The sequence below is a fragment of the Staurois parvus genome, unplaced genomic scaffold (assembly GCF_062004578.1).
Source record: "Staurois parvus isolate SC_StPar_1 unplaced genomic scaffold, SC_StPar_1.0 ptg000032l, whole genome shotgun sequence".
Classification (NCBI taxonomy): Eukaryota; Metazoa; Chordata; class Amphibia; order Anura; family Ranidae; genus Staurois; species Staurois parvus.
Window position 1 is genome coordinate 1,630,979 of NW_028317828.1, and position 21,894 is coordinate 1,652,872.

The 21,894-nt window shown below is 45.6% G+C and overlaps 1 protein-coding gene across 2 annotated transcripts in view; it reads right to left on the bottom strand.

Annotated features, from left to right (window-relative positions):
- Positions 1 to 21,491, bottom strand: part of EPS8L1 (EPS8 signaling adaptor L1) — a 604,003-nt gene extending 582,512 nt beyond the window's left edge. For both annotated transcript variants that reach the window (XM_089660829.1, XM_089660835.1), the window contains exon 1: positions 21,366 to 21,491. The gene's annotated coding sequence lies outside the window, so the exon portion shown is untranslated. The remainder of the gene's footprint in view (positions 1 to 21,365) is intronic.
- Positions 21,492 to 21,894: the final 403 nt, after the last annotated feature.

Genomic DNA, 21,894 nt, shown 5'->3' on the forward strand with positions numbered 1-21,894 from the left:
GTGTTCAATCTGGTTGTCAAGCGGTTCCTAAAATCCACCATCCCACTGAAAGACATCCTTAAAATGTCACGTAAACTTTGCATGCATTTCAGCCATTCCTACACCGCAAAGCACACCCTCCTTGAGCTGCAGCGGCAGAACGGAATTCCACAGCATCGCCTGATCTGCGACGTTGCAACAAGGTGGAATTCAACCCTACATATGTTAGACCGCCTTTACGAACAGCGAAAGGCCATCACCGATTTCCTGATGTTACAAGCGGATAAAGGTACTCCCCTGTGTAACTTCGATGTCAGCCATTGGCAGCTCATGCGTGACACCTGCCGCTTGCTCAGGCCCTTTGAGGAGGCCACGCTATTCGTGAGTCGGCAGGACTATGGGATGAACGACGTCATTCCTCTGTTGCACGTCCTGGAACAAATGCTGTTAACAATGGCTGGTCAGGGTGCGGTAGACGTGGCGCACAGATCTCAACGCCACATGACCCCTGTGGGGGCAGGACAGGAAGAAGAGGAGGAGGTAGAGGAGGACATTGGTGCTCAGGAATTATTGAGTGAAATGGGTGGTTTTTCCACTCAGCGGACAGGAGTGGAGGAGCAGGAGCATCTGGTAGAGGAGGAGGAGGAGACAGAGGACCCAGACGCACCGTGGCAGTATGCTCTGGAGATGGAGGCAGGGAGTCCCTCGCATTCCTTGGCACAAATGGCCCATAGCATGCTCGCTTGCTTGCGTAGCGACAGCCGAATAATAACCATCAGACAGAGGGATGACTTTTGGCTGTCCACCTTGTTGGACTCTCGCTACCGTTCAAAAATGGTGGCCTTTTTCACACCTGCTGAGAGGGAGGCCAAAATAACGTACTATAAAAACCACCTATATAGTCAGTTGGTCTCTGCCTTTCTGCGCCAACGTCCATCCTCAGACACTGTGGGCCCTGTGCGCTTGCGTTCCGCTGCCATGGCAGCAGGGAAGGGGTGGGGTGGTAGGAGCAGTGGCAGCTCCACCAGCAGCGGCTGCCTCAGTCTGCAGTCGATGATGAGTAGCTTTCTTCACCAGCGCAGTGAGGAAACTACTAACCAGCTGCAGCAGCAGCAGCAGCATCAGGTGGACCTGGAGCAGGACCTCAAACAACAGGCTTGGGCCTACTTGGACAGCACCCTGCCAACCGAGGTAGACAATCCCCTTGACTACTGGGCAACGAAACTTGACCTTTGGCCCCAACTAGCTGAATTTGCCCTTGAAAGGCTGTCATGCCCGGCCAGTAGCGTGGCATCGGAGCGCGTGTTTAGTGCGGCAGGAGGTATTGTAACTCCGCCGAGGACACGACTGTCCACCCAAAGTGTGGAGAGACTCACGTTTGTGAAAATGAATCAGGTGTGGATTAGTCTGGATTTCAAATCACCAGTTCCTGACACAACTGACTAAATCCGCCATGAATCATGCCCCAAACATGTTATTATTTTTAACATAGGCCTCTGTATGGCCTTCAATTTAAGCTGCTTACGCTTCGCCACTCTGCCATGGGCCCCTGTACCGCCTCCTCTTGCTGCTGCCAGGTCCAGAGTGTGTCATGGGTCCCTGTACGGCCTCCCATTGCTGCTGTCTCCATCGCCACACTCTGCCATGTGCCACTTTCAGGTCTCCTCACACTGCTGGTGGGTTCCATTTTGTCATAGGGTGCTGGCAGATTACAGGCCTCCCATTGCTGCTGCCAGGCCCGTAATCTGCCATGGGCCCCCGTACCGACTCCTCATGCTGCTGCCAGACCCGTAATCTGTCATGGGCCCCTGTACCGCCTCCTCATGCTGCTGCCAGGTCCAGAGTGTGTCATGGGTCCCTGTACGGCCTCCCATTGCTGCTGCCAGGCCCGTAATCTGCCATGGGCCCCCGTACCGACTCCTCATGCTGCTGCCAGGCCCGTAATTTGTCATGGGCCCCTGTACCGCCTCCTCATGCTGCTGCCAGGTCCAGAGTGTGTCATGGGTCCCTGTACGGCCTCCCATTGCTGCTGTCTCCATCGCCACACTCTGCCATGTGCCACTTTCAGGTCTCCTCACACTGCTGGTGGGTTCCATTTTGTCATAGGGTGCTGTATGGCCTCCCATTGCTGCAGCCAGGCCCGTAATCTGCCATGGGCCCCCGTACCGACTCCTCATGCTGCTGCCAGGCCAGTAATCTGTCATGGGCCCCTGTACCGCCTCCTCATGCTGCTGCCAGGTCCAGAGTGTGTCATGGGTCCCTGTACGGCCTCCCATTGCTGCTGTCTCCATCGCCACACTCTGCCATGTGCCACTTTCAGGTCTCCTCACACTGCTGGTGGGTTCCATTTTGTCATAGGGTGCTGGCAGATTACGGGCCTCCCATTGCTGCTGCCAGGCCCGTAATCTGTCATGGGCCCCCGTACCGACTCCTCATGCTGCTGCCAGGCCCGTAATCTGTCATGGGCCCCTGTACCGCCTCCTCATGCTGCTGCCAGGTCCAGAGTGTGTCATGGGTCCCTGTACGGCCTCCCATTGCTGCTGCCAGGCCCGTAATCTGCCATGGGCCCCCGTACCGACTCCTCATGCTGCTGCCAGGCCCGTAATCTGTCATGGGCCCCTGTACCGCCTCCTCATGCTGCTGCCAGGTCCAGAGTGTGTCATGGGTCCCTGTACGGCCTCCCATTGCTGCTGTCTCCATCGCCATACTCTGCCATGTGCCACTTTCAGGTCTCCTCACACTGCTGGTGGGTTCCATTTTGTCATAGGGTGCTGGCAGATTACGGGCCTCCCATTGCTGCTGCCAGGCCCGTAATCTGCCATGGGCCCCCGTACCGACTCCTCATGCTGCTGCCAGGCCCGTAATCTGTTATGGGCCCCTGTACCGCCTCCTCATGCTGCTGCCAGGTCCAGAGTGTGTCATGGGTCCCTGTACGGCCTCCCATTGCTGCTGTCTCCATCGCCACACTCTGCCATGTGCCACTTTCAGGTCTCCTCACACTGCTGGTGGGTTCCATTTTGTCATAGGGTGCTGGCAGATTACGGGCCTCCCATTGCTGCTGCCAGGCCCGTAATCTGCCATGGGCCCCCGTACCGACTCCTCATGCTGCTGCCAGGCCCGTAATCTGTCATGGGCCCCTGTACCGCCTCCTCATGCTGCTGCCAGGTCCAGAGTGTGTCATGGGTCCCTGTACGGCCTCCCATTGCTGCTGTCTCCATCGCCACACTCTGCCATGTGCCACTTTCAGGTCTCCTCACACTGCTGGTGGGTTCCATTTTTTCATAGGGTGCTGGTAGATTACGGGCCTCCCATTGCTGCTGCCAGGCCCGTAATCTGCCATGGGCCCCCGTACCGACTCCTCATGCTGCTGCCAGGCCCGTAATCTGTTATGGGCCCCTGTACCGCCTCCTCATGCTGCTGCCAGGTCCAGAGTGTGTCATGGGTCCCTGTACGGCCTCCCATTGCTGCTGTCTCCATCGCCACACTCTGCCATGTGCCACTTTCAGGTCTCCTCACACTGCTGGTGGGTTCCATTTTGTCATAGGGTGCTGGCAGATTACGGGCCTCCCATTGCTGCTGCCAGGCCCGTAATCTGCCATGGGCCCCCGTATTGACTCCTCATGCTGCTGCCAGGCCCGTAATCTGTCATGGGTCCCTGTACCGCCTCCTCATGCTGCTGCCAGGTCCAGAGTGTGTCATGGGTCCTTGTACGGCCTCCCATTGCTGTTGCCAGGCCCGTAATCTGCCATGGGCCCCCGTACCGACTCCTTATGCTGCTGCCAGGCCCTTAATCTGTCATGGGCCCCTGTACCGCCTCCTCATGCTGCTGCCAGGTCCAAAGTGTGTCATGGGTCCCTGTACGGCCTCCCATTGCTGCTGTCTCCATCGCCACACTCTGCCATGTGCCACTTTCAGGTCTCCTCACACTGCTGGTGGGTTCCATTTTGTCATAGGGTGCTGTATGGCCTCCCATTGCTGCTGCCAGGCCCGTAATCTGCCATGGGCCCCCGTACCGACTCCTCATGCTGCTGCCAGGCCCGTAATCTGTCATGGGCCCCTGTACCGCCTCCTCATGCTGCTGCCAGGTCCAGAGTGTGTCATGGGTCCCTGTACGGCCTCCCATTGCTGCTGTCTCCATCGCCACACTCTGCCATTTGCCACTTTCAGGTCTCCTCACACTGCTGGTGGGTTCCATTTTGTCATAGGGTGCTAGCAGATTACGGGCCTCCCATTGCTGCTGCCAGGCCCGTAATCTGCCATGGGCCCCCGTACCGACTCCTCATGCTGCTGCCAGGCCCGTAATCTGTCATGGGCCCCTGTACCGCCTCCTCATGCTGCTGCCAGGTCCAGAGTGTGTCATGGGTCCCTGTACGGCCTCCCATTGCTGCTGTCTCCATCGCCATACTCTGCCATGTGCCACTTTCAGGTCTCCTCACACTGCTGGTGTGTTCCATTTTGTCATAGGGTGCTGGCAGATTACGGGCCTCCCATTGCTGCTGCCAGGCCCGTAATCTGCCATGGGCCCCCGTATTGACTCCTCATGCTGCTGCCAGGCCCGTAATCTGTCATGGGCCCCTGTACCGCCTCCTCATGCTGCTGCCAGGTCCAGAGTGTGTCATGGGTCCCTGTACGGCCTCCCATTGCTGCTGCCAGGCCCGTAATCTGCCATGGGCCCCCGTACCGACTCCTCATGCTGCTGCCAGGCCCGTAATCTGTCATGGGCCCCTGTACCGCCTCCTCATGCTGCTGCCAGGTCCAGAGTGTGTCATGGGTCCCTGTACGGCCTCCCATTGCTGCTGTCTCCATCGCCACACTCTGCCATGTGCCACTTTCAGGTCTCCTCACACTGCTGGTGGGTTCCATTTTGTCATAGGGTGCTGTATGGCCTCCCATTGCTGCTGCCAGGCCCGTAATCTGCCATGGGCCCCCGTACCGACTCCTTATGCTGCTGCCAGGCCTGTAATCTGTCATGGGCCCCTGTACCGCCTCCTCATGCTGCTGCCAGGTCCAGAGTGTGTCATGGGTCCCTGTACGGCCTCCCATTGCTGCTGTCTCCATCGCCACACTCTGCCATTTGCCACTTTCAGGTCTCCTCACACTGCTGGTGGGTTCCATATTTTCATAGGGTGCTGTATGGCCTCCCATTGCTGCTGCCTCCACCGCCACACTGTGGCTCCACACTCTGGTTTTGGCCCCGTGACTGCCCAAATGAGTGAAGTGTGCGGTGATTCTAAGATCGACGGCACTCATCTGCATGTCATACTGACTGACAGTATTATTTCTCTTCCCCAGCAGACTCCAAGGGCATTTAAATTAAAGGTACAGTGTCCTGCACTAATATAAAGGCTCTCTGAAGCCTACAAACACCCTTTTTATATGTTAAATTCGCAGCGAATATATTCGACTCAAATCGAATTTATTCCGCGAATTCGCCGAATCAGCCGAATCGAATTTTTGAATAATTCGCTCATCTCTAGTCTTGATCACAGGGTTTCTTAGGGTATAAGTTACACAACTGTAGCCCTGGCTGGTGGCCCATTTAGGGTACAAGCTACACAAGTGCAGCCTTGGCTGAGACCCTGGACATCATCACAGTTGTTCAACAGGATCCTTTGTTGCCCTCAACTTTCATGGATGGTGAGGAAGGGAACAATGTGATTGATCACTGCTGCGGTTGGGAACTTTATTCTTACCTCTGGATATGGGGAGAAGGCAGAGCAGACTGAGCTATGAGAGAAACCTTGTGGGACTATTCTTTCTGTGTAGGTGATCCCGGGAGGGGGAGACACATGCCATGCAAGTTGCCTATTGGAGGGAATGATTCCTAGAAATCACCAGGGAAGTCTGTAATAGAGGAGATGGGCTCAGAGAGATCTGAGGCCAGTCATCAGTTAGCCCCTGCCCCAGGGCTGCATTAACTCTGTTCACACTGTTCAACCACACTAGATCATCAGGAAAGAAAGCACAGGCTAAAGAGAAGGCCCAGGGCATCACGGCTGCTTCTTGACCAACCTTCAGAGACATTCAAGCAGTGCACATATCTGCTAGAGGGATAGTGAGGCTAGAAACCTGAGTAAGGGCACATTTTAAATTTCTTTTAACACTTGTTGGGAATATGCAAATAGTTTAATATCCATATTCTGGGGACCCTTTGCAGATCCCCTGACAGAAAGCTCTAGGAGTTTATTAGCTAGGTTGGATTATTTTGGCAAGTAGACCTGGCAAACCAATCATTTCCAAACCTTTGGGCTCTTTCTAATGTTTATAGTGAGCTTTCCACAACCAGGCAATTTGTTTTTAGAACACTATACATAGGACTTTACAAAGAACATAACTCGCATTGTTTTCCTATTTCCATTTAAAACCACAACAATAACTGTACTTATGAAATCACTTTTATGCAACATAAAGTATAGAAATAATCAAACCATGTGAAACTAAAATCTCTTTTGAGAAGCGGTCTGCAATAAAATCATTAGTCAAAATAGCCATACACAACTGTAGTATATTACATTTAGGATCCTAAATTACACATCTAAATTTCCTGACTACCCAATACATTTGTTGATACATTGGTCCAGGCAGAAACATTGGGCTTAGGACTTTGGTCAAGTAAGACCTTGATACAGGGGTAGAGGATTCTTCCCATCCAATTTCTTTGAAACCTATGTACTCCAGACCCTGATCCAGGAATCACAAAGAAACCTATAGAAAAATAAAGCTTTGTTTGCTCTGAAACACACTGGAGCCCATCACTTCTGTTTATGTGAGACTTCACTGTTGCCTACAATCCCACTACTACAGATCAGATCAGTCCAGGTGGCAGGCAAAAAGCATGGTTAATTAACAGGCCAAAGTCAGTTCAAATGGCAGGGCCATACAGGGAAATAGCAGGAAGTGGACACAAAAAATATTTTCACCATACCTTCACTATCAGAGCAATGTATGGTAGATACAGATGCAGTCTCCTATTCAGAGGCCAGGCTGGGAGGGACACTGGGGACAATAGTCAGGTGTCACATCTAATTTTGTAACTGGTGCATACACAACATTTTTGGAGGGATGAGATCAGGGAAGTGTCCTGCATGCAGTCTACTTTACTACATCAGAGCAAATGTGTTCAGGGACAGGGCCTTCTGGGTAGAATCCAGGTCTGTGTAAACTTACAATAGATGTCATAGAGTTGTACAGGGCTAACTGAAGCAGGTACAGTATATGGATACTTTTTTGTACCAATGGACTGATTTTCTGGTGGCTAAGTAGGGCTGTAACATTTGGTCATTATAATCTACACCACCCATGAATTTGTTGTACTGTATGCACTGAGGCTTTTGGACAGAACCGTATCTTCCTTGGAATTCCACTTCAGTGTCATCGTGCATGGGGAAAAGACTTACACATCCAGTTTCTCTCTCCATTTTAGGGCCAAGGTTTCTTGATTCCGCAAACTGGCTGACTTCTCCCTTTTGAGCTTTGTGGCAACCAATATTTATGGGAAGCTCTTGCTGTTTGACCATTCTGACCACAGTTTGCTATAGATTAAGATGTCAGAATAGTGGGAGGCTAATGTAAAAACTACCCATGTAGAGGTGATACCCTTTGGAATAGTGGTGTTACAAGATCTCACACAATTTTCTACTGCTCCCCATATAGCTTGGGCATTCAGGGGGCTCCAGATGGCTGTCCTTTCCTTCATAAACCCAGACGTTATACATGTACCCTGTGGCCCTCTCGCAAAGCTTGTATAACTTCACCCCATATCTGGCCTGTTTGCTGGGGATATACTGTTTGATGACCTGTCTGCCAATAAAATGAATGTTGCTGTTCTGCATGAAGAACCAAAGCTGTTACCCACTGCAGCGCCAGACATTCAGAGACAGGAAGACCGGAATCTGCAGTGTAGATTTCTCAAGAATCCAGCTGCCTGCACAATGTGAGACATCCTTCATTACAAGTAATGATGTGATTAAAGCTGTAGGGATTTTTTTTGATAAACTTCAGCTTTAAACAATGCTAAACCCCCTGTGACAATTAATGACTATTTCATAATAATCATTAATATGTAGTAGAGATAGCAGTAGTTTCATTGAATTATGCCTAGGTTTGATAAAAGTACTTTGGATATAAAACAAAGACACTACAAATTATATACGGACAGGGCTTTTTTTTCCCTCAGAGAATATGTGCAGGAACTCTTCCATTCCAAGTCACCAGCATGTCTGTCAGCATTTTTGAGAAGCTACCAAACCATCCAAAATAGAAAGCAAAGCCATCTCTGGAAAGGGAGTCAAGGACTCATCATACATCTTCTTATATCCAAAATAATCTTCCAAAGAGGGCTAATCCTGGGGAGCTCCCAGCAGGAATGCATATATATGCCCCGCTTGTGACCACACCACTAACACTCACTGGGGGTAGAGGGGAACCAAATCCCTGTACCAATGCAGCAGAATCTTGTAATTCTTTTCCTGTGCATGACAGGAAACATAGGATTTATGAATGAACAGGAAGGATGTTTGTAAGTCTGCTGAGGAGAGTTTAAGTCCTAGGTCTATAATGAAATTGGGTAGGGAATCATTACGATTGCATTGAAGTAATTTATTCATTTTGGAAAGTTTGTGTCTGAGACTTGGAGGTGGAGCACAGCTTCTCAAAGTCAGTGTAGGAACAGTGGATGACTTTGACCATAGAAAATGATTTGCAAAAAGACAATAAATTGGAACAGGTCAACCACCCTAAGTCATCTGAAAGACAGTAGGGAATATTGGCAGGCCTGAACGAGGATGTATGAATTAATGTGCATCTGGCCAGGAAGATCAAGAGAAGGGGTCTATGTGAGAACTACCTAAATGCAAGGGGAAAGAGGAGTTATCGAAAAGAGATGAGAAAGGGGAAGGATCAGAAGATAATATGGTGGAGAGCTTGTAAGAGTACCACTAGTGGAGTGTAGCAACTGTCAATGGGGAAGAATCATGGATCAGATGTAGGTCAGATTGATAACCCCCATGGAAGAGCCCTAAGGTCTGAATTAGAAAGATCCTGTTCCACCATGGTTGAGGTCTTAGGTATAGGAAAAGGAATTCAGTCAAGAACATGAGATATGAGTATGGCAGAGTGGTACAATTCCCATGATACACTTTGGCCTCCCCACTGACCTCCAGTGTACCCTTCCAGCCCCTATTGACTACCAACATCAAAACATTCCTCCTTCCATGGACACTTATGGCATTTTTCACCTCACTAGAAAGTTTCTCACCTGCTAGTTTCAGTGCTGAGCGATTTTTTTTCCCTTCCACTGACATTGGGCATTTTATTTTTTCCCCAAAGATTAAGAAGCATTTGGTATTCTCAGGAACCACTATCTTCAGGGCATCCCCAACTGACAGCAGCACCCCTTTCCTACCCAACACACACACCCCGGTCATTGTTCCCCTTATCAGTTATGTAAAGGACCCTATGATACATATATGCCTCCACACTATATACTGTACAGTATATGCTCCATTCTATAGCAAGTATACCTGGACCCCTCCCTCTATATGTTATGTTGTGCGTTACATTGTGCAAAAACAAAGTTTTCGCTTTTTTTAAACAGATGATTGTTACTGTACAGTTTGCAACTATTTAAATTAAGTTCTTTAAGTAGACTCAAAGTGTTCTCTCTGGTTTTTTTTTTACTTTTTTAACTAATGCTTTAGGTTTATGTGTGTACTCCCAGTACAGTGCATATTAAAAAAGTAGAAGTAGATTTTATTTAACCAGGACTCATTAAGACATGCCCTAAATTCAGCACAATTTAACCATGTCCATGCCTTCTCTGCCTCGTTCTGAAGTTCTTACGTATGATAAGTACACATAATGCCTTGTTTTAGTGTCTTGAGAAAGAAGCTCTATTGAAACACTAATCATAAAAATGCTACTTTGATTTTTCACCACTGCAAAACCCATGAATGCCTCCATATCAGTTTTGGATTTTTATATAAATCCAATGGTCCAAGTATTGATTAGTGGAAAACACAACTATCATCCTTACCAAACCATTTCAGAAAACATATACTCCTAAGCAGAAAAGATCTGAATGAACTTCCACACAGATAATCAAAATGTGTACACTATATTGCCAAAAGTATTGGGTCACCCCGCCAAATCAATAGTTTCAGGTATTCCAATCACCACCATGGCCACACATGTAGACTGCTTCTACAAACATATGTGAAAGAATGGGTCGCTCTCAGAGGTCAGTGAATTCAAGCGTGGTACCGTGATAGGTTGCCACCTGTGCAATAAGTCCATCTGTGAAATTTCATTGCTACTAAATATTCCATGGTCAACTGTTAGTGGTATAATAACAAAGTGAAAGCAACAGCAACTCAGCTATGAAGCGGTAGGCCACATAAAATGACAGAACGGGGTCAGTGCATGCTGAAGCGCACAATGCGCAGAAGTCACCAACTGTCTGCAGAGTCAATAGCTAAAGACCTCAAAACTTCATGTGGCCTTCACATTAGCAAAAACAGTGCATAGAGAGCTCCATAAAATTAGTTTCCATGGCCGAGCAGCTGCATCCAAGTGCAATGCAAAGCATCAGATGCTGTCAGGAAAGGAATTACCACTGGTTGCAGGATCGGGACATACCAGCAGGTGCCTTTTCAGCAGCCAGGATCTCACCTCTTGCAATCAAGTCATCACCTGAGGCTGATTGCAGGAGGTGTATTTAAACAGCAACCAGGCCTGCAAGCAGGGCCTTGGTGTTGTTCCATTGAGCCTCTGCTACCTGCTCTGTGTCCCGTCTGCCTCTGTGTCCCATGGTTGATCTCCTGTGTATGACCCCGGCTAGCCTGACTATGCTTGGTTGCTGTTCATGTATATATTGGGTGAAGGGTTTTGTTATCTAGTTGTTGTTGCACTGTGCGTTGTATATTGGTGTCTCACAAATAAATTGTATTGTTTTCATCACTCCTGAAGCCTGGTGTTCCCTGTGTTAGTCCACACGTCTCTGGTTATATCCGGGTTACTGACATAACACCAAGGCCAGTCCTGACCAGGAGTGGCTGCACAGGGAAGCCATCTTGGCTTGTTGTTTGTGCAGTATGTATCCTGAGGAGGTTGTGTACTTGTCTCTGCTAGTAATAGAAGACAAAGAATACTACTATCAGATTCTGAAGGAGTGGGCCAGGGATCAGCTGCTAGAGTGCATGCGAGTTGCTCATTCTATAGTAGATCAGGGCAGGGTGTTTTCTGAGGTGCAGCCATTGATCCAGACTTGTGCTGAATTGGCTCTGTCCAGTACCCCTGAAAGCAGGGATGACTTTTCTCCGCCATTCAGTACAGATCAAGTAGAATCACTGGTATGGTTGTTGGAGGATGATCCGGATTGCTTCTTTGAGCATTATTCAGCATGTTCACCACATGTGCTAGTTGATTGTATAAACGCAGTGCAATCTTTGGTCAGACAGGCTATGTGTAAGCTGAGCTTTGTTCAACCAGTACTACAGACATGGTCAGATTTGTTACACCCTGCCTCAGTCAGCTTGCAACAACCCAGTCCTGCTTCTAATCCATTTTCTCAAAACTCTCTTCCCCCATTCCCCACAGCACCCCCAGTTACAGCCCAGTATGCCCTGCTATCAACCACATGTCAGTACCCTGTTCCCACTCGCTGCACCTATCCAGCCTTTAACCCTGTAAAGAAGTCCTCTGTAGCAAAGGCTCCCTTCTCTGTTCCATCCGACAGCTCTTCTCTGTCTTCAGCTGCTCCCTCCGTTTACAGCCCTGCATTCACTTGCAGTGCTTCAGTAACTAAACCCAATAAGAAGCGAAAATTCTATCCAACCAGTACCATCCTGCCAGTATCCAAATTGGGCAACCTGCTGTCTCATGAACCGATGCCCGCTGTCCAGCCTGATGACCCAGCACCCGCTGTCCAGCCTGATGACCCGGCGCCCGCTGTCCAGCCTGATGACCCGGCGCCCGCTGTCCAGCCTGATGACCCGGCGCCCGCTGTCCAACCTGATGACCCGGCACCCGCTGTCCGGCCTGATGAACCGATACCTGCCATTCGGCCTGATGACCCACTGTCCGTTGTCCAGCCTAATGATCCAGTGCCCGCTATCCTGCCTGATGACCTGTGCCCACTATCCTGCCTGATGACCCGGTGCCCGCTATCCGCCTGATGATCCAATGCCCATTATTCGGACTGAGGAACCGATACCTGCCATTCAGCCTGATGACCCGCTGCCCGTAATCCAGCCTAATGATCCGGCACCCGCTACTCCACCTGATGACCCAATATCAGTTATGCAGACTGATGACCCGATGCCTGCTATCCAGCCTGATGATCCGGTGCACGTTGTTCAGCCTGATGACCCAGTGACTGTTGACCCGATGCCTGCTACCCAGCCTGATGAACCGGTGCCCGCTGTCCGGCTTGATGACCCGATGCCTGCGGCTTGTCCTGCCGACTCGATATCCAATGTCTGGCCTGTATCTGCTGCCCAGCCTGATGACCCGGTGCCTGCTTCCCAGCCTGATGTGCCTCTGCCTGCTGCCCACCCTGATGTGCCTCTGCCCGCTGCCCAGCTTTATGTGCCTCTGCCTGATGTGCCACTGCCCAGCCTGATGTGCCACTGCCCAGCCTGATGTGCCACTGCCCAGCCTGATGTGCCACTGCCAGCTGCCCAGCCTGATGTGCCACTGCCAGCTGCCCAGCTTGATGTGCCTCTTCCAGCTGCCCAGCTTGATGTGCCTCTGCCAGCTGCCCAGCTTGATGTGCCTCTGCCAGCTGCCCAGCTTGATGTGCCTCTGCCAGCTGCCCAGCCTGATGTGCCTCTGCCAGCTAAACTGGCCGATACCTGATTCCCAGCCTGCCTCTGGAGATCCTGTGCCCAGCAACCTGCCTTCCTGTGTTTGGCTGCATAACGATAAGTCTACCAGCAGGAAAGCCAGCCAGGCGCTTGACTCCGGCAGTGGGATATCCAGCCATTGATCTCCCATGTATGACCCCGGCTAGCCTGACTACGCATGGTAGCTGTTCATGTATATATTGGGTGAAGGGCTTTGTTATCTAGCTGTTGTTGCACTGTGTGTTGTATATTGGTGTCTCACAAATAAATTGTATTGTTTTCATCACTCCTGAAGCCTGGTGTTCCCTGTGTCAGTCCACACGTCTCTGGTCATATCTGGGTTACTGACAGATGCAGTGGTGTAAAGCATGCCACCACTGGACTCTAGAGCAGTGGAGATGTGTTCTCTGGAGTAAAAAATCATGCTTCAATGCCTGGCAATCCAATGGACATGTCTGGATTTGGCAGTTGCCAGGAGAACGGTACTTGGCTGACTGAATTGTGCCAAGTGTAAAGTTTGGTGGAGGGGGAATTATAGTGTGGGGTTGTTTTTCAGGAGTTGGGCTTGGCTCCTTAGTTCCAGTGAAGGGAACTCTTAAGGCATCAGCATACCAAGACATTTTGGACAATTTTATGCTCCAAACTTTGTGGGAACAGTTTGGAGATGGCCCCTTCCTGTTCCAACATGACTGTGCACCAGTGCACAAAGCATGGTCCATAAAGACATGGATGAGCGAGTTTGGGGTGGAGGAACTTGACTGGCCTGCACAGTGTCCTGACCTCAACCCGATAGAACACCTTTGGGATGAATTAAAGTGGAAACTATGAGCCAGGCTTTCTTATCCGACATCAGTGCCTGACCTCACAAATGCGCTTCTAGAAGAAGGATCAAACATTCCCGTAGACACACTCCTAAATCTTGTGGAGATCCTTCCCAGAATAGTGGAAGCTGCTATAGCAATATTGAACCCTACAGATTAAGACTGGGATGCCATTAAAGTTCCTGTGCATGTAAAGGCAGGCATCCAATACTTTTGGCAATAAAGTGTATGTGTAGATGTAGATCTAGTGAACAACACTTTCAATTGTTTACCACAGCAAAGTGTGACTGAATCCCTAAGGGCAGGGAGGGAATTATAACCTAAATTTAACAGCTTTCCAGTAACTAAGAATAAGAAGTTTGCCAACACACAAATTGACCCAAAGTTCTAGTTACATAAATATAGTCATGCAGTCTCACCATTACAGTTCAGTATTACAGCTTTATAGTACGCTTCAGAACAAAATCAGCAAAACCTGATCTTGGCTTCTCTTGGCAACACACCTCATAAAAATTCACTGCCTCGCAGAGTGTATAAAAATCAATGATTTTTTTAAAAAAAAATCTGATTTGTTTTATTTAAATCTGATTTGTTTTATTTAAATCTGATTTGTTTTATTTAAATCTGATTTTTTTTATTTAAATCGGATTTTTTAAAATAAAATGCTTTTTGAGGAAAATATATTACCATCCAAAGGTTATTCCATCATGAAATAAAGATTCGTTTTTTAATTATGTAGAATAAGGCTGTATATGTTCAATTTTTTTGGTAAATAAATTTCATTAATCCATGCACAATGTCATGCTCTTCCAGAGGTTTTTGTAAGATTATTGGGCAGTTTCTCTGCCTACAAGATATTATTACAGATGCTTGGTTTACTTTTGCAGTTCTCAAAACTGAATTTGACTCAGCGGAGATCACATGCCTCTTCTTCACAGCAAAAATGTTATAACATGAACATGAGTTAAGAAAAAGACCTTAATCCTAACTTCTACAAACCTATGAATACAGAATCAACCCCTTCAGTGCTAAGTTTCAAGAAGTTCAGTGAATAGAATAGAAACAATATTTTTCTGATTGCTTGGAGTGGAATAGATCTGCACAAGAAGAAAGTGAAACTAAGTGTGAGGAGGAAGGGGCTGACAGTCTAAGTTTTTTAAAATATATATATTTTGTTTAGCCAAATTAGTTAACAAACATGGATGTTTGTTTAAGCAAATAACATATGCTGTAATGTTATTGTTTCAGTTGAATAAATCTATTTAAATTGTTATTATTAAGGTAATGATTATTTTTCTCCTTCCTAAGTACAACAGAAAAGTTGTCCAAATACGAATGGTTAACCTATTAAACTGGGGATAAAAAAACTAATATGAAAAGTTGTTATTCTAAAAATCTTCATCTACTTGCATATTAAAGTTATACCAGCAAGAATTAGTCTTTATGTAGAAAACTATGATTTAAATCAAGCCTTACTTACTAGTGATTTAAATCGTGATTTAAATCAGTTTGATTTAAATCAAATCCACCCTGCTGCCTTGTGTAAAATACAGGCATTTGTCTTCGGGCACATACAGCTGGCAATAGACATTAATGACTGTATGTGCTTGTAGTTGGATATACACCAATGTTTTCTTGAATCTGTCTAAACACAAGCATTCATGTATGAGATATTTCCCATACTCAGAACTTCCACATTTAGGGAAGGAGTCAATGCGCATGTTTACACCAATGCACAAAAACATCAGTGTATATCCGAGTACAAACACATACAGCCATTCACTTCTACGGCCAGCCACCTGCAGCTCCCCAGGCGAAGCAAAATGCCAGGATTTTACATCAGCAATTTTTTTAAGCTTCCAAATGTCAGTGTGCATGAGGATTTATTACCAGTTTACACTGGCGCGTTTCCATGTGGTGCTGACAGACCTCGGAAACACATGGGCTGCAAAACACACCACAGCACAAAAAAAGTAGTGCAAGCCATACTTTTTCAGACCGAGCCGCACCAAGTTACATGGTACTGCGGTATCATGCAATTTGGTGGTCACAAACTCGCTGCGCTTGTAAGATGCATTTAGGGCATCATCAACAATTGATAGGAATCTGTATGCCTTTCACAAGGGCAATGCGTTCCCCTACGGTACAGGAAAGTGTGACTTTTCAGCAACACATTTTGGTGAACAGGCCCTTTACCTCCCTAGCGGTATTCCCGAGTGTAGCTCGGGGTAAAATGTCAGTACCAAAAGCGGTAACCCCGAGCTACACTCGGGCTTACCATGTGGCGCTGCATAGGGAGTCCCTGCAGAGCTTACCTTGTCCTTCGCTCCCGTGATGTGTCCCCTGCAGCATCCCCGGCCATCTTCTCCGGCCGATGCCGGCATCTGGCTTCTGTGTTCCGGTCCCTGTGACGTCGGGACGTACAGGTGGCGGCGGGAAATTTGAAAATTTAAAAAAATTTCATTTTTTTCCAAACAAATTTTACATAGTAAAACATTGCTGTTTCAACCCATTTCACATACATTTTGTCCCTAGTGCTTTGTCCTGTGCCCTGCCTGCATTTTGTCTGTTCTTTCTGCCTAGAAACTGAGAAAAGTCCATGGCATCCAAAAAGCGTCCCTTTAGGTCAAAAGTGGTTTTAGACCAGCTGGAGAACAGCGATAGTAAACTACAACTACTTGCAGAATTGAGTGATAATGATTCGAGGGGAAATTCATCATCAGACACTGAAAACGATTTTGCGACTTTGCTCAGCGATGTGCGAACTTGGCGCTCTATTTCAAATTTCAGTGTTTTTTGGTTTGATTACATTATTGAATTAAATGTATTATTATTATATTATTATTTTTTATGATTATTTATTAAATTATAATTTATGATTTCGTGTTTCAAATTTTATCATACCCGGGATGTTTAATAGACTCTTGTTCGGACAGATTTCAGTGAGTTATTCCTAAAAATTACAGCCTACAATAAAAAAACTACATATTTTCATGCAAAATGATGGTACCACTTTCAGCACCAAAAATCTGAAATAATCATACCGCTAGGGAGGTTAATGTGAGAAAAAAGTTGTATGTGTAGGAGTTAAACCCTGTGCAATATTCTTTGTGTAAAGAAGATTACAAAGATTTTAGTGTATTTAAGAAAATATTGTTCAAAGTAGAAAAATGCATGACAATGGAAATACTGTATATGCTATATATTTTTCAATAAGCTCCTAAAGCTCAAAGTTTTAGAGAGCAGAAAATGGTTAAATCTCTGTTATGATTTTATTGCTGACCTCACATTGGAGGTCATTTCCCCTCACTTTCAGTCCTTGTCTCCAGACAACAAAACATTATGGGCATAGCTATAAATGACTTTCACCAAACAAACATTTATTGTTGGTGAAGCAATCACGGTCAAAAACACATGCATCTGGAAGATTCACCTGCAGTGAATGTTGATTATATGTTAGATTCACTGTGTACCATAAGCTATGCTACAGTGCCCTAGTTTCTTGTCCTTGTGTCTCTGGATCAATAAATAAGGACAAATATCTCAACTTGATTGCAGACAGCAATAAAAACCTGTCAGAAGTGCTAACTTTTTATTTGGATGGAGTTTGACTTTAACAAATATTCCTAAAGCAGAACTTTGTCTGAATAGGGAAGTTCTGATATTTCTAATCCTCCCTCCACCCCAAAAAAAAATGTTTCCTCTCTTTTAAAGGGAGCATGGCAGGGACACGCTTCCACTTCCGTCTGGGAGATCCAAGCAGACGTTCACCCCCTCACTGCCCACAGCCTCATCCCTGGAGGTTACAGAGTGTCTCACACGTGCGTAATGGGGAGCTGGCAGTGAAGCCGCAGGGAGTACCAGTCAGCTTCCCACAGTCAACATGGCAGCGCTGGAGACCTGAATACCATCGAAAAACCAGCCCGGGTGAAGACAGCACTGGAACCCTGGACGGCTATGTGTCCTTTTTTAACTGAAGATCCTCAAATATAACAAAGTCATCAACAAAGAGGTGGACATCAAAAGTTTGAAACAAGTTACACAAAATGAGCCACTCATTCTTCCATGAAAACAATGTGTATATTCAGCTGCTCACTACAGTAGCAAAGCTGGTCACTATTTGCCAATCATTTCTATCAATTGCAAATACAACCTGTGTGGGGTTTCTTTTATGAATCAGCTGTTAATTGTCCCATATCACAAAAACACAATTGCATGATTAAAGGTCAAGGTGTATACAATGACCACTGAAACTAATTGAATCACAGTTGCTCTTTCACTTCTAGTCATAAAAACAAATCACACAGTAGTAAACACAAATTATGTATGATTAAGGCCTCATGCACTCAGGCAGAATAAAGACACCATGTTAAAAGGCATGTTTCTTTTTTTATGCCTCAGAATGCAGTCAGTGTGTCCATGCACATTATGAACTTTAAATTTGTATCTCTTAAGTCAGCCATAGATGAATCGAATCTCGTCTGGTTCAGCAGGAATCAGCTGAGATTCTATCCATCTATGGGCAGGCTAGTAGTACCCAAGTCAATCAACTTGGGTACAACCAGCCTGTAGGATTTTTTTTTACATGCAATTTCAGTTGGCGACTATAGGCACTAGCAGTAATCATTGTGTTCTTCCAGCTCCCTGCCAGCAGAACACACTAGTGATTCTAGGGATTCCCCCCTCAACACTGACCGTGAGCAATTTTCTTTTCTGCAACCATGGGAAAATCAAATCATCTATGGCTTACTTTAAAGCAGCATTAAGGGGCTTAAAAAAAACAAAACCTGCATATGTAGAACTTACAGACATCATTTATGCACATACATACATTTACACATGTGTATGCACATAAATTAATTCCAGTGGCTATTATTAAATATCCTGGACAGTAGAATGAGTTTATGCTCGTTTGCTTCTAAATGCCTGTAAATGCATATAAACATGTGGAATTATGTGCCCAAATGATCATTTTTTTACATTTGATTTTCCTGACAACTTCTTCCACGTAGATAGTAGTATTTAAATATGCTCATGTGCATAAAGTCTTTTGTTCTTTTCTTTCTAAATGGATGTCTTCAAATACATGATCTAACATGGATACTTTATCAACAGCAAAATCTATACTGTTCAAAAACCATGAAATTACTTGTTTTAGCTTCTTTTCACTGTAAGTCATGAGTGGACACCTAGGGGTATATTTATAGAGCAGTGAATGTGACATTCACCAAACATCCTTTTAGAATCTTTCTGGTGTGTGTGTTTAAGACAGTGATTGATCCACGTGCAGTGTATGTTTACTGAATGTCACATTCAATGCATTTTAAATACAAACTAGATATAGATAGGAGGCTAGGGCCCAATTACTAAACATAAAACCAATGTTACCACAAAAGTGGTAATTTCACCACTGATAAAATAAACAAGGGTGTTATGCATACACATACTATCAATATTTACCATCATTTTTCCAATATTTTCTGCTTTTTAATATATTGTTAGCTTTAGGTCTAGTTTATTAGTTTCTAGGGATGTATGTGCTGTGGTTACATAGTTAATCTGGCTGAAAAAAGACAAAAGTCCATCCAGTTCAACCATTAAAAAAAAAAAGTTATAATCCTATACCCACAGTTGATCCAAAGGAAGGCAAAAAAAACCCCAAAAAAAACAGCAAAGCATGATCCAATTTGCGCCTGCAAATGGGGAAAAAATCCTTCCGGATCCCCCGAGAGGCAATTGGATATTCCCTAGATCAACTTTACCTATAAATGTTAGCATTCAGTTATATTCGGTGTAATCCATTCCATGGAGCTGGCCAGAACCAACTCTGAGGGAGTCTATTCCACATCTTTCTTCATAGCTGAGCTCCTCCATACCTCTTATCAGTTTGGTTGCCCTTAACTTTACTTTCTCCAGTTCCCCAATGTTCTTTCTGTGAATTGGTGCCCAAAACTGAACTGCATATTCCAGATGAGGTCTTACTAATGATTTGTACAGGGGTAATATGATATATCTCTCTCTCTGGAGTCTATACCTCTTTTAATACAAGAGAGAATTTTGCTCGCTTTAAAAACCGCAGCTTGGCATTGCATTTGATTATTAAGCTTGTGATCTACCAGAACTCCCAGATCCTTCTCCACCATTGATTCCCCCAGTTGTACTCCCTACTATGTATGATGCATGCATATTCTTAGCCCCCCAAGTGTATAACCTTACATTTATCAACATTAAGCCTTGTTTGCCACATAGTTGCTCAATTGAACAGTGCATTGAGGTCGGCTTGTAAATTGGAGACATCCTGTAAGGACGTTATTCCACTGCACAGCTTGGTGTCATCTGCAAAGACTGAAATGGTATTTATAATCCCAGACCCTATATCATTTATAAATATATTAAAAAGTTAGGGTCCCAACACTGAACCTTGGGGTACACCACTGACAACCCTAGACCATTCAGAGTACGAATCATTAACCACTACTCTCTGAATACGATCGTTTAGCCAGTTTTCTATCGATTTTAAATGCAGATTTTTCCAAGCCCATAGACTTTACCTTACACATTAGCTGTGTGCGAGGAACTGCGGTTCTTAGCTTCACTGCCATGACAAAATCATACTTTCCCTGATGAGTTTGGTGGGCAATATTGCCACCAAGCATGATCCGTTCAAGTCAATGGGGCCATTCCACGATTGCACCATGGTGGTGTAGACGTTACAAGGTTAAAACAGGTGGTGAGGAGGCAAGATAATGCCTGACAAATGCCGCCTGGAAAGCAATCCACCTCAGAACGCTCATTACAGGGTGACAAGTGTAAATGAGCCCTTAAGCTGGCTACACATCATACGATTTTCTTGTTCAATTTCCTTTAGATTTACCTTCAACTATGTAGTGCAAGGGCCTGCCTGATTGCATACAATTTGAAAGTGTTTAGGTTTGCCTTCATATTATATGGTTTTGATAAATCTAAAGGAAATTGTACAAAAGAATTGTATAATGTGTAGCCAGTTTTAGACTGGCATTAATTGTGAGGTTCCAGGGGTACTCTGCAGGGAAAGCAGAAAAAAGACTCTCAAGGCATAGGTAAAATAATTTTGAAGAAATAAAGGTTTCCAGCAATTAAAGGTAACAATGGTTGTCAACCTCTCACTGCACAAACTTGAATTGCAAACAAAAAGCAGTACAAGCAGAAGACAGTTAATAAGTGATTCCTCCTGCGGTGTTCCATGGTTATCAACCACTGATAAACACAGATGCCAACTTCAACCATACCCATTTAAAACAATGGAAAGTGTTAGCGGGTGGTTTTCATGTATTTACAATGCAGTTTGCCATTTTCTGTTTTTTTTTTTTACTATTTTGTCATTATTTAGAGGGCACACTCTGACTGTTTACTAACCACTTGCAAAATGCCAATAAAATGCTATGGCTGTTTAAATGTACTAGCCTAAAGGTATATAAACACAGAGGAAAATCACATGAACTAATTTCCTATTGATAACAAAAAGCATCCAACATGATCCAGCATTTGCAGGTGCACCTGTGCTAGTTGTACAAAAAAAAAATCCATCCCATCAACCATTTCAAGGCAGTCTATGTACAAGGTCAATGAAAGGAAGCGGCTTATATGGCTCCTGATGGAGAAATATTGCTTTACACTCACTTGCCACAATTTTTCTAACCTGCTAGCAATAATAATAATAACATTAGTGAACCAGACTGCTCACCTTAAAACAGAAGCAGTGAGGCAAATCCGGGATGGTTAATTCACAACCAAGAGCAATAAACTGACATTCCTCCTGAAAGGAACTCTCTGGGACAGCTCCCTGTGTGTGCCTCTTTCAAGTCCCCAGCTACAAGTGTGACAGGTGCTGTCCCTTCCCTGTATTGCTCAGATGGGACACACCCACATTCCAGAACACTTGGAAACTAGGTGCAGTTTGCAACATAGCCAAACATAGCACAGAGACTTTTTTCATAGAGCAAGTCCAAACAGACTATGGGGTCCTTTAAAATAACCTAAAGTGAGTCTGTCACCGATTTCTAAAGTTGAGAATAAGTAAAAAACAAAACATAGTTATCTGTCCTGCCACCTTTCTGCCAGTCTTCTTTCAGTTTCAGAACTTTGGTGGTTGAAGGAACTTTAAGCCTAAGTGCAGCCAAAATTAAAAAAAAAAACACATAAATCAGCACAAGGGATACACACTATATTGCCAAAAGTATTGGGACACCCCTCCAAATCATTGGATTCAGGTG